This window comes from Musca domestica, unplaced genomic scaffold (assembly GCF_030504385.1).
Source record: "Musca domestica strain aabys unplaced genomic scaffold, Musca_domestica.polishedcontigs.V.1.1 5, whole genome shotgun sequence".
In the NCBI taxonomy this organism is placed as follows: domain Eukaryota; kingdom Metazoa; phylum Arthropoda; class Insecta; order Diptera; family Muscidae; genus Musca; species Musca domestica.
Window position 1 is genome coordinate 7,814,575 of NW_026712346.1, and position 13,639 is coordinate 7,828,213.

Consider the following 13,639-nt stretch of genomic DNA (forward strand, 5'->3'; position numbering starts at 1 on the left):
CAAAATTTATTCAGAACATAATAAAGAATTGATAACAGACAAATGTATAACAGGAATTTTACAAGCTTAGAGCTTAGTAAAAACTATATTAAGACAAGATTGCTTAAAAATATGACTTTGACTTTAAATTTATAGTTAGTATTCCAAGACACTGTAAACGCAGTATTCAGACGGCTCAACTGCAAGGAGGAAATGTAACGCCGGGCTTAAAAGTGTTACGTATCACAAATGCTAAAGTTGACATAGCCCTGGTCCAAGGAATAATAAGGGATCCTGGGAAGCGAATGGTACATCACCTACGCCACCTCCAACGTAGATAAGGTTAGAACGTGTATCGTCGCTAAAAGGAGTTTGAACTTAATCTTCCATTATAATTTCAGCGGAGGAGACGCCATGGCGGTTAGTTTCACTGTACCTGGCTTACGAGTACCTCCACCCACAGGGCCTAGTAGTAGAAAAGCTGTTCGCCGAGCTGGAAAGCAAGACAGTCTCATAGCTGGTGTTTAAGCGAGAAGAGAAACACGACCGCTTCGTTGGGGTGTTGATTCAATTCTAGTTTTTATACCCTCCACCATACTATGGAGGGTATATTAACTTTGTCATTCCGTTTGTAACTCCTCGAAATACTCATGTCAGACCCAACAAAGTATATATATTCTTGATCAGCGTAAAATTCTAAGTCGATTTAGCGATGTCCGTCTTTCTGTCTGTCTGTCTGTCCGTTGTTGTTGTTGTTGTAGCAGCTCATACATCTGTGTTCGTTCGGTTTCCATTTTCTGACTCAGTTCAATCAGGTTCTGCCTCTAAGTCCAGTCTCAAAAAGGATGCAACATGTATGGGTTGTGTCCATAACGAGACTGGAGTTAGGTGAGTAGGCTTGGCTGGGCAGCGAAATAAGTGCAGCGTGTCATGTGGGCCTGTGCCACATGCTGGGCAGATGTTCTGCACTTCGCCGTTGATCCGGGCCCAGTAGGAATTTAGGCGGCTGCACCATCCGGATCGTAATTGAGCCAAGACTACTCGGGTTTGTCCGGGCAGCTCTCGTTCTTCAGCTGCGACGGGAGTTGCGATCAATAATGGGTCCGTACGCCACGAGCGTACAATCATCTGCGTGGAATTTCAGAAAGGTAGAGGTTAAACACCTTGGGGAACTCCCTGTTTAACTCTACGGATGCTCGACTTCTTGTTTCTGAATTCCACGTACGACTGGCGTCCACACATGTAGTTTACTATCCAACGTTTCAAACTTGGCCGGAGGGTGGTGCGTTCAATGTCCTCAAACAGTGTGGCATGATTGACTGTATCAAAGGCTTTTGATAAATCAAGTGCCACCATAACTGTTCTATCGCACGGCCTGTTCTGGTTGAGACCTCTACTGACATGTGTGGAAATGGCATGTAAAGCTGTTGTTGTGCTATGCAATTTTCGGAATCCGTGTTGATGATCTGGGACTGGTCTGTCCGTCTGTCTGTCTGTTGTAATCACGCTATCTTTCGAATGAATTGAGATAGATGGCTAAAATTTTGCACACATGTTTATTTTTCCAGTAGGCAGGTTAAGTTCGTAAAAGGGCCATGTAGGTAAACGTTTTCATATAGCCCCCATATAACGGTACCTCCGATATTCGGTATTTTGATGATTTTAGGGACATTTTTCACCTGCATTGTTTCAAATTTGGTATTTGAAGTTCAAAATGGTTACTACACCCTAAGACAGAAAATTGTCTGTGCAGGTCCACGTCTTCGTATAGCCCCCATATAACAGTACCTCCCTATATTCGGTATTTTGATGATTTTAGCGACATTATTCACCGGAATTGTTTCAAAATTCGTATTTGAAGTTCGTAATGAATACTACAGTCTAAAATAGAAAATTGTCTGTGTAAGTCCATGTCTTCGTATAGCCCCCATATAACGGTATCTCCCGATATTCGGTATTTTGATGATTTTCACGACATTATTCACGGGAATTGCTTCAAATTTGGTATTTGAAGTTCGTTATAGGGACTACAGTCTGTGACAGAAAATTGTCTGTGCGGGTCCAGGTCTTCGTATAGGCCCCGTATATCAGTACCTCCCTATATTCGGTATTTTGATGATTTTAGCGACATTTTTCACCGGAATTGTTTCAAAATTGGTATTTAAAGTTCGTAATGAATACTACAGTCTAATATAGAAAATTGTCTGTGCAAGTCCATGTCTTCGTATAGCCCCCATATAACGGTACCTCCTGATATTCGGTATTTTGGTGATTTTAACGACATTATTCACGGGAATTGTTTCAAATTTGGTACTTGAAGCTCAAAATGGATAACAACACCCTAAGACAGAAAATTGTCTATGCAGGTCCACGTCTTCGTATAGCCCCCATATAACGGTACCTCCCTATATTCGGTATGTTGATGATTTTAGCGACATTACTCACCGGAATTGTTTGAAAATTGGTATTTGAAGTTCGTAATGAATACTACAGTCTAAGATAGAAAATTGTCTGTGCAAGTCCATGTCTTCGTATAGCCTCCATATAACGGTACCTCCCGATATTTGGTATTTTGATGATTTTAACGACATTATTCACCGGAATTGTTTCAAAATTGGTATTTGAAGTTCGTAATGAATACTACAGTCTGTGACAGAAAATTGTCTGTGCGGATCCAGGTCTTCGTATAGGCCCCATATATCAGTACCTCCCAATATTCGGTATTTTGACGATTTTAGGTACAATACCCACCGAAATTGTTTGAAATGTGTTAATGGATCCTACAGCTTGTGACAGAAAATTGTCTATGCTGGTCCAGGTCTTTGCACAGCTGCAATTTAACGGCACCTCCTTATATTCGATATTTTGATGATTTTAGCTACATTATTCACCGTTTATTTCAAGTTTCCAATTTGAATATGGTAATGGCTTATGACAAACAATGCCTATGTATGTCCACGTCGTATTGACCCCAATATAACGTCTATATTCGGTATTTTTAAAATTTTAACAGAATTTTTTTGGGATTTTATTTTTTAAAAATTTCCAAATTCGTTGCAAATGGTGGAGGGTATTAAAAGTTCGGCCTGGCCGAAATTTCCACATTCGTTGCAAATGGTGGAGGGTATTAAAAGTTCGGCCCGGGCGAACTTAGTGCTTTTTACCTTGTTATTTAAGAATACGTTCCTTAAGTACTACAGACTCTAACATAACTTAACCTAATCGCAGCCACACAATTATGCATATCTATTCTAATATTGAATGGAGAACATTGCAGAGCTGCTTGATATTTCATTCAAGTGGTCTTGCACATCTATTTACCACTTCGATATCTGTGCGTGTGGGTCATAACCTTTATTATCTTTCACATTATCGTATGCGTCAGCGCACAAAATCCCCAAATTGTTCACATGTGTTGTTGTATGGCAGGTGGAAATATATAATTTTAGAATATTTATTGTTTATTGCTAGATTTTCCCAGCACCTCAATTGCACTCAAAAGTATGTACAAAGTATTTTGTACAGCTGAATACAATATCAATGCACACCACTATCAAGGGGTCAGTAAGGATACCATTCCCAGAGGTGAGTCCATTTTTGATTTTATTTTTAGACATAATCTCAAAATATGTAAAAGGGTAAAGGAGGATAATTTCCAGAAGAAAGATTGGGAGGAGATCATTGGTCTCACCCTGACTAATGTGGATACTGAACCGAAAAGTATCCTCCGAATGTTCGTTCTCGGACCACCAGAAGATCACATTTGTCTCGGTAGAGGGCATTCATCAAAAACCTCATAGAAATCCAAGGGAGGCCCGTTGGGACAAATTTGAAGAGTATGTTACATTGAGACTGAGATCCACAGGTAATATACAGGTGGACTGAGCCTCAAGCGTAGACGACTCTGTGAATTTCATAACAAAAGTCTTGCTTGAATTTTATGAAAAAGCTAACCGGTTTGGTGGTCCAAGGTCATAGCAGATCTTAGGAAAATAAGTAGACGCTTGTATAACAGGGCCAACAAGACCAAACGTTGTACGGATTGGGAAGCATATAAGTCGACTTTCAATAAGTGCAGTAGTCAGTTTAAGAAGGAAATCTAAGCGGAAACCTTGGGTCTGTTCATAGAAGTTGTCAATAAAGCTTCCAGGTTCCACAAGTTCCTTTTAAAAGATCCTAAATCCACTGCAAGTATAAAGCGGATCGCTGGTACGTGGGTTGACTCTAATAGAGAGACTCTCAATCTGTTGGCTAGGACTCATCAGTGCTGTGCGGCCGAGGACGAGACCCTGATTGACAGGATTTTAAGCATTCCCAAAATCATGCGGGCCATCGACACCTTCAAATCACCGGGACCGGACGTTATTATCCCCGCCATGATACAGCACGCATCGGCGGTCCCAGTACCTATTCTGAAAGTAATCTATAAGGCTTGTTTGCGTATATCGCACATTCCATCACTGTGGAGGGAGGTCACAGTCACTTATATTTTCATGGCAAGGAAACCAAGTCATGCACTTCCAAAGGACTACAGGCCTCAGCCTTTCGTATTTTCTATTGAAATCTCTAGAAAGACTTATATATATTTATTACCTAAAACCTCGAAAAGCACTGCACAACAGGACTACGTGAAATGCAAGTCTGTTGAAACAGCGCAACACGAAGTTGTGGGTTATATCGAGAAGAACCTGAATAGTTCATGTTTCACGTTGGCAGCCTTCGTCGACATCGAGGGGCCTTTCATAACGTCACACTTGACGCTATTCATAATTCTCTCATAGGCCTTGGCATACCACTAGTCCTCAGCAGTAGAATCATTAACTCAAGAATTTGAGTGGTTCCAAATCCACAATCTATTAATAGATCTGAAACAAGACGGAACTTAAGTCATGGCCTACGCTGACTATGTGGTACTACTAATTGCTGAGAAATTCTGCTGGGAGCTCTTAGGAAATTATCAAGATTGCACGCGGTAATGGCCTTAACCAATCTTAAACTGAGCTCGTTCTCTGTACGAGGAATCGGAATCGTCCAGAGTTTTCAACACCCTTGGTGGACGGAGTCATATTGGGTTTTTCTTCTGAGGCCAACTATCTGAGCGTCTAAACTGGAAGAGCAATACTGAGAAGCGAGCTAAAAGAGGTTTAATAGCACTCTATTCCGGCAAGAACTCCATAGGAAATAGCGGGGGCTGATGCTGTATATCATCAAATGGTTATATGAGTCAATTATCCGTTCGATTCTGATTTATAGAGGTTAAGTTTGGTGGCACTCTTTACGGAAGGCTTCCTTCATTGGCAAAGTGTAAAGAGGGGCATCGCTATTGTCTATTTGTAGAGGAACAAGCAGCAAGATGTGCGCTGAGACTCAACGAGCATGGTCAATCGTTTGGACATTCGATCATTTGTAAATATGTGGAGAACATATCGGGTCGAGTTTTGACCAGTGACTATATATCACATAAGCTGGACTTGGACAAATAACTGCCTTAAACCTTGAGCGTTTGTGTTTTCCAATTTCCGTATATAATGATGGGAAGAAAAATATGTTGATGCTAATGACAACTGACCCCGGAATCTATGTACGAATGGTTTCCTAGATAATTTTTCATGAGAGTTCAAACAAAATTCAAATTTTCCTTCAGAATCCAAATTTTTAGATATTTTAGAACGCTCCTTTCTTTGCTTTGAAATCATTTGTTTTATTTTCAGCATTCTTGTTAAATTTACACTCACGTTAATTGTATCCTTATTTACCATCGTTAAAACATTTCAATTTTGCTTTAGTGTACAACTTCAAGGCAAGATTTGATGGGCTTGTATTTGATCTCCTTCTTGCCTACGTTTATGTTCCTGAATCAGTTTCTCTATGACAAGATCAAGAGTCATGCCCGAGCCGCCCCGAACTTGTAAAGCCGTAATTATGGAATTTTAACAATCTGGATTGCTTCCCAATAAGAATGACATTTAAAGATGATTTGCCAGGATATACAAATTTGGAGTCTTCTTCCAAAAGTCCTAGGGTAGCTCGAGCTTTGATGCCCTTTGAAGATATAGTTAGGGGGTCAGACTTTTCTTTCACAGATAATCTTTTATAAGCAAGATTTGCAATTTGTATTTTACAAACAGACGAAGGTCTATTGGAATCTAACGTTTTAACTAACGTTAAAATTAAACCACAGTCCTTAATATTCAGTAACACTTAAGGATAACGTTAGTTTCCAATAGGATATGGGCCTTCGTCCTTTTGTGAAATACAAATTGGAAATCTTGCTTATGAAAGATGATTTTTGGGATATGGTTTCCAAAGAAAAACCTGCTAATAAAAGGCACCAAAGCTCGAGTTGCCATATGATTTTGGAAAATACTTCCAATTGGTGTATCTTGGCAAATCATCCTCAAATGGCATATTTATTGGGAAGCCATCCATATTGTTACAATTCTATAATTACGGCTTTAGCAGTTCGGGCGGATTCGGACTTGGGAAGCCATCCATATTGTTACAATTCTATAATTACGGCTTTAGTAGTTCGGGCGCATTCGGACTTGACTCAAGATCTTGTTAAAGAGAAGCTGATTCAGGAACAGAAACATAGGCAAGAGGAGGATCAAATACAAGCCCATCAAATCTTGCCTTGAAGTTGCAGACTAAAGCAAACTTAAAATGTTTTAAATTTAAATTGTACATAAAAAATAATTTCTTCAACGACGGTACATTAACTTCCATCAGTCTTGGTAATACCTGAAATGTAAAGGAAAATAAAAAAATAGCTATATATTATATTCTTCAATTTGAAGATGTTTCTCTTAAGGTGAGAACACATAAAACGATTTTTTGACTGGATTAAGTCATTGGCTGGCTTGTTTGAAAAAAAGAAAAACAAAGGGACGTAGAGGTGTTTGTTCATCAACGTAGCAGGTGTAGTGCTCTGTGGAGAACACATTCATCACTTTATTTTTTTATGTACTATTGATGGTGCGCTTCGGGTTCTTCTCGAACTCCTGTGGAATGAAGTCAAGAGTGGTAAAACATTTTTTTGTGTATATAGTACGGCCAGAATCAACAATAGCCTCAATTTTGCTGTTGATGAGCCGCTGATGTCGAGTATTTCCATTGTCGAATCGAATAAATTGTGTTAAACACATGAAGCGATCGTACGACAACACAGCTTTGTATATGCTTCGCGCCCCGTAGTTCCATAGCTGGTTCATGGCTTGATCTTGTAAGTCCAGCATACAAAACAATAGCTACAAAGGCGTCTAACCTTTCACTGACATTGGTTCCCACTCCTTTTTCTTCGTGAAAATCGCAGCAGTAACGTAGTATTAAGTGCATTATTTACTCTATCATGATAGAACGCAGCGTACAACAATTTCAGCATCGTAAAAGTTACTTGCATCTGCCATATTTATATTTTTGTTTCTATCACACACGATTTTACTCTTCCCTGTCTAAATTTTGACTGATCGGTTTACGAAACTACAACTTATTTTATACTCTTTCGTATGTCTACCTAAACTCAAAGACATTAGGGAGTACAAAAATACTAAGAACAAGAATAATAATAACAAAAAAATTTAAGAACTTTTTTATTGCTAGTAATGGGGGTGTCTGGTTACCCTAAAATTTGTAACAATTGTTACAAATTGTTACTGGAAGTCGTCTGTTATCCCAAAAGTTCTGCAAAAGAGAGCGGTTCGAGAGAGAAATTTTGACAGTTCTTTCAGTGAGAGTTTGCAAATTCTTGCTGGACAAATTTCTTCTTGCAATCACTTGCAACTCTTCTTCTTCTCATTCATCGACATTCAATCAGATGTTTTCTATTGTTTGTTTATTTATTTTTGTGCTTTCAATTTGAAATATTTTTTTTGGAAATTAGCAAGACTAATAGTTTTTGGAGAAAAACTTTACAAAATGAGAAAAACGTAAATGTTAATATGTAATAAGAAAATAAAAGACTATTTCCAACATTTTTATTTAAAAAACTTGTAAAATTGGTATTACTTCCTTTGTTTTAATTTATGGGGGACAAATTGGTTTGTTTTGACAAATCAGCTGATTAGTTGCAAGCTTCTGCAGGAATACCGTCTGTTTACTTTTCGCATTTTCCTTGCAAAAGAGAATAAAACTATATTTTCTCTCAGAAAGAAGTTGCTGCACAATTCCTGCAGGAAAAGTAACCAGACACACCAAATATAAAGTAAGTATATTGTGACTTTCCTTGAAAGCAATAAAGTTCATGTCTTTTAGAATTTTTTATACCCTCCACCAGAGTATGGAGGGTATATTAAGTTTGTCATTCCGTTTGTAACACCTCGAAATATACATTTTAGACCCCACAAAGTATATATATTCTTGATCAGCATAAAATTCTATGTCGATTTATCAATGTCCGTCCGTCTGTCCGTCTGTGGAAATCACTCTAGCTTCCGAACGAAATGAAGTAGGTTGATAAAATTTTACTCAAATATGGACTATGTCTGCAGGACTTTTGGTATTGCAAATGGGCCATGTTGGTCCACGTTTTCGTATGGCCCGCATATAACGGTACCTCCCTATATGCGGTATTTTGATGATTCTAGCGACATTTTTTACCCGAATTGTTTTAAAATTGTTATTTAAAGTTTGTAATAGATGCTACGGCTTAAGACAGAAAATGGGCCATGTAGGTGCACGTCTTCGCATAGCCCGCATATAACGGTACCTCCCGATATGCGGTATTTTGATGATTATAGCGCCATTTTTTACCCGAATTGTTTTAAAATTGATATTTAAAGTTCGTAATAGATGCTACGGCTTAAGACAGAAAATGGGTCATGTAGGTCCACGTCTTCGTATAGCCAGCAAATAACGGTACCTCCCGATATTCGGTATTTTGATGATTTTTTCAACATTATTTACCGGAATTGTTTCAAATTTGGCATTTGAAGTTTGTAAGATATACTACAGCATAAAACAGAAAATGGGCCATGTAGATCCACGTCTTCGTATAGACCCCATGTAACGGTACCCCCGATATTCGGTATTTTGATGATTTTAGAGACATTATTTACCAGAACTATTTCAAATTTGGTATTTAAAGTTCGTAATTAATATTATAGCCTATGACATAAAATTGTCTGTGCAGGTCCACGCCTTCGTATAGCCCCCATATAACGGTACCCCCCGATATTTGGTATTTTCATGATTTTAGCAACATTATTTACCGGAATTGTTTCAAATTTAGCATTTGAAGTTCGTAATGGATATTACAGCCTATGACAGAAAATTGTCTGTGCAGATCCACGTTTTATAACCACCATGGTACCTCCCTCTATTCGGTATTTTGATGCTTTTAGCTACATTATAAATAGATTTTTTTCAAGTTTCGCATTTGAATATTGTAATAGCTGGTGACAAAAGTTGCCGATGCAGGTCCACGTCGTCGTATAGATCCTAATATACGGCTACATTAGGTATTTTCAAGATTTTAACAGAATTTTTAACGGATTTTATTTTTTTGAAAATTGTTAAATTTGTACACGTTATGATTTTTAACCAACGTAGAGGTTCATTGAATAAATGAAAAAAGTTTCATTGAGTTTCATTAATGTAAAATTAAAGAAATTGTTCATTAATATTATGAAAATTCTTGATTGATTCCGTGAAACACATTCATTAATGCAATAACATTTCTTCATTAATACAATGAAAGATATTCTTGAATGCAGTGAAAAACATTCTTTATTTCAATGAAAAAGTTTTGTGAAAGTAAAGAAATTTACTCATTTCTGTAATGAAAAACATTCATTCATGCAGGCGGGTCAGGTACGAAGCTATATCGATCCACGATATCGTATATGACCCATATAATGGTACCTCCCGATATTCGGTATTTTGATTATTTTTCAACAGATTTGTCCAAAAATTCGTATTTGTAGTTCGTAATGGGTTCTAGCTTCTGAGGCGGAACATTGTTGATATAGGTCTATGTCTTCGTATAGCCACATATTTCAATGAAATTGCTTCAAATTTCGTATTCGAAAAATACTTTTGCAGGTCGAGATCTTCGTATCCTCCATATAACTTTGCCGTTTTTTACTTCTTAATACCTACACCACACTGTGGTACAGGGCATGGTCCAAATATAAGGTCTCCCTTCGAGCGAATTAATCTAAAAACAGCAGTTTTTATCAGATATACAAATTGAAATCTTGCTTATGAAAGATGATTTTTGGGATATGGTTTCCAAAGAAAAACCTGCTAATAAAAGGCACCAAAGCTCGAGCTGCCCTATGATTTTGGAAAAGACTTCCAATTGGTGTATCTTGGCAAATCATATTCAAATGGCATATTTATTGGGAAGCCATCCATATTGTTACAATTCTATAACTACGGCTTTAGCAGTTCGGGCGGATTCGGACTTGACTCAAGATCTTGTTAAAGAGAAGCTGATTCAGGAACAGAAACATAGGCAAGAGGAGGATCAACTTTAGACCTAAGAACTTACGAGCAACCGTTAAACATGGAAGCGGATCAGTCATGGTGTGGTGGTGTATGTCCGCAAGTGGTGTTGGAAAACTGAAGTTTATCGAAGGAACAATGAATGCGCAAATGTATTTATATATTCTCAAGGAGGAGTTTGTTTCTAGCATCGAAATACTACACCTAGATGGCGGCTACACCTTCATGCATGACAATGATCCCAAGCATTCTTCATTAATAGTCAAAGAATGGCTATTATATAACGTTAGCTCAAAGTTAGAGCATCCTCCTCAATCTCCGGACCTGAATGTTGTTGAACATTTATGGACTTATTTAAAGCAAAAGGTCCAAAAAGCTAATCCACCATCTGTCGCTCAACTGAAGACAATTTTAAAGCAGGAATGGGGAAAAGTATCACCAGATTTTACAAAAAAAAAAAAAAAAAATAGCTTACTCCATGCCAAAGAAACTAAAGGAGGTGATTCAGTGCAAAGTAGGACCAACCAGCTACTAAACCATTAAGGAGGAAGTACTTTCTACAACTGTTTGTAGACTTTTGTTGTGATACAAAAATAATAAAAATTTAATTTTTATGTGTCAAAAGTTTAACATTAAAGAATGAATTAATATTTTTATTTTTTTAATTTTCTAACGCATAGTTAAATAATAAAAAAAGATATAAATAATAAAATTCGTTTAATTTTTTTTTTAACAAAATAATAAAACATATCGTTTATAGACTTTAGTGGTATAGTGTATATTCTTTTTCATTCAAATCAATATTCGTTACATTTATTCCGTTAAAGTTTAAATTTTTTTTAATATCAATAAGAAAAACAGTGTAAAGCAACAATGAAAATATCAATAATTTTCATTGAAAAAAAAAATTGTGTGCAGACGCCGATGAAAATGGGAAAAAATTTTCAATGAAAATTTTCATAGTCTGGCATCCCAGCTAACAATTTTTTCCGAGGGATCTGATGTCCGATTTTTTGTCGAGATTTTCTGCCGTTTCTTCAGAAAAGTTTCCTAGTAATCTGCACATACTCGTTTCTTTTGTTTTGTTTGAACAAAACAAAGCAAAAGAGAGAAAAAAACAGCGTATACAGAGAGTTAACTCTTATTTGGCGTGAATTTCTAATGTTACTCCAGAAAAGTTTCCGAGTAATCTGCACATACTCGTTTCTTTTGTTTCATTTGAAAAAAAAAACACAAAAATTCCTACATCAGCAGAGAGTTACCTTTTTTCTGTTAAGATTTTTTTACCGTTCCTTTCGAAAAGTTTCCGAGTACTCTGCACATGCTCGGTTCAAATTATTTGAAGAATTTTGTGTATACAATTTTTCTTTTTGGTTTTTTGATTATGATCAGTTTGTCGTCAGAATTTAAACGAAGCACGTGGGCAGTGAGTTGCATTAAAAAAGTTTTAATTTAAAGTGAAAAAAGTCATAATTATAAGGTAAGTCATTCAAATTTAACTAAAGGTTTGTATCCTTGTGTTTTAAACTCTTTGATAATGTAAATCATATTTTTTCATTTTTTATTATTTAGATGCAGCATTGGAACATATTCCGGGAACTATGGGAAGTACCATAGAAACCCATATTTATTATATATTTTTTTATTATATTTTAATTTCTTTATTCATTAAATTTCACAAAAAGACTGAATAAAAATGATCTATTATTAAATTAAAATATATATACAGAATCAATTATTTAAAAAATTAGATAAATTTTAGTATTTCAGTGTTTCGATTACAACTACAGAATAAATTCAGATTTTTTTCCGAATTTCGTATCAAACATCCGAAAATTTTCCGAATTTCGTATCAAACATCCTATATTTCTCCGAATTTTCCTTTTTTCTTTGCCGAATTCTATACGATTTCGCCCCGAAACTCTTACGTTCTTTCAGAATTTTTTCCGCAAAATCTTTCAGAATCTTGGGCAATCTCACACAATTTTTTTCCGATTTCTTTCCGAATTCGACATCAGAGTCGGAAACTTGTGCAGAGTTTTTTTCCGAATTCGGAAGAAAATCGGAAAAAAATGTTTGCTGGGATAAGACATACACATATTGTGTATGTGTGCATTGTTTTGAATAAAAAATACAAAAATTTTAAATTATTTCTAATTTGGTTGCTAAATAAATTAAAAATTTCGAGGAAGTGGGTAACAAATTGTACAATTTTGTGATAAAACTGTATTGTGCTGCCATTTTAGATTCAATCTTGTGGAATAACTCCGGGCTTAACTCTAGTTTAGTAAAAACTCTTCAGTTTTTTGAGTGGTAGGTTTTTTCACTATGATCCCGGGAAACTATTTTTTTCTTTGGAACGGAAAAGGTATTAGCACAAATTGTATCATTTTGGAAAGGTAAGAGTGTCAGCAATAATTTGGCATCAATTTGGTTGACACCCACAACGATACCTATATTGTCTATATCGGTTGAGTGGATCCGGGTCCGTCCCCCAAGAAAAAAAATAGTTTCTTGGGATAAGGGTAAAAATAACTACCTCTGGAAAAAATTTCGAAAAAATCGAAGAGCTTTTACTAAACTAAAGTTGTCCTAACTCCATTCTTGTTTCGCGGCTATATCCCAATATTAGAATTTTGTTAAAAAAAGATAAAAATAACCAAAGCCAACTGTTGCATATTTCAAAGACTATGTAACACTGTAAGATTCCAGCACAGAGTTGTCTTTTTCTAGTTTCTTTGAAGTTGAGCAACCTTTCTTATTGAGCCATGATCATATCTCTCTCGTTTCCTTTTGTATTTTACAAAGAAATGCAAACCTTCATACAACCATGTACAACAGTGGAAATAAAGTTAATTGTCTTAAAATTTTGTGTATTTCTGATGACTGCAAAGCTTGAGGATGCCCATAGAGTAATAGGTTAAAGATAATACCAACAACAATTTTCGGTCCCATCTTCTGTAGTAAATTTTCAAATAATCGTGATTATCTTGCAAACATCTCTCAACTACAGTTAATAAACTTAGGTCAAACAGCTACAACAGACATTAGAGTACGTTTACGTTGTAAAGGATTTAGAAAACCCAGTCGAGTGTGCAATTTTTACACTTGAAGAATTTGACACTTCATATGTAAAAGTCTTTATGACTGATAGCAGCTTAAGTTTATTGTCAAATTGTTGTCAAAGGTAGTCTTCTTGACCGACCTTAACATGGTA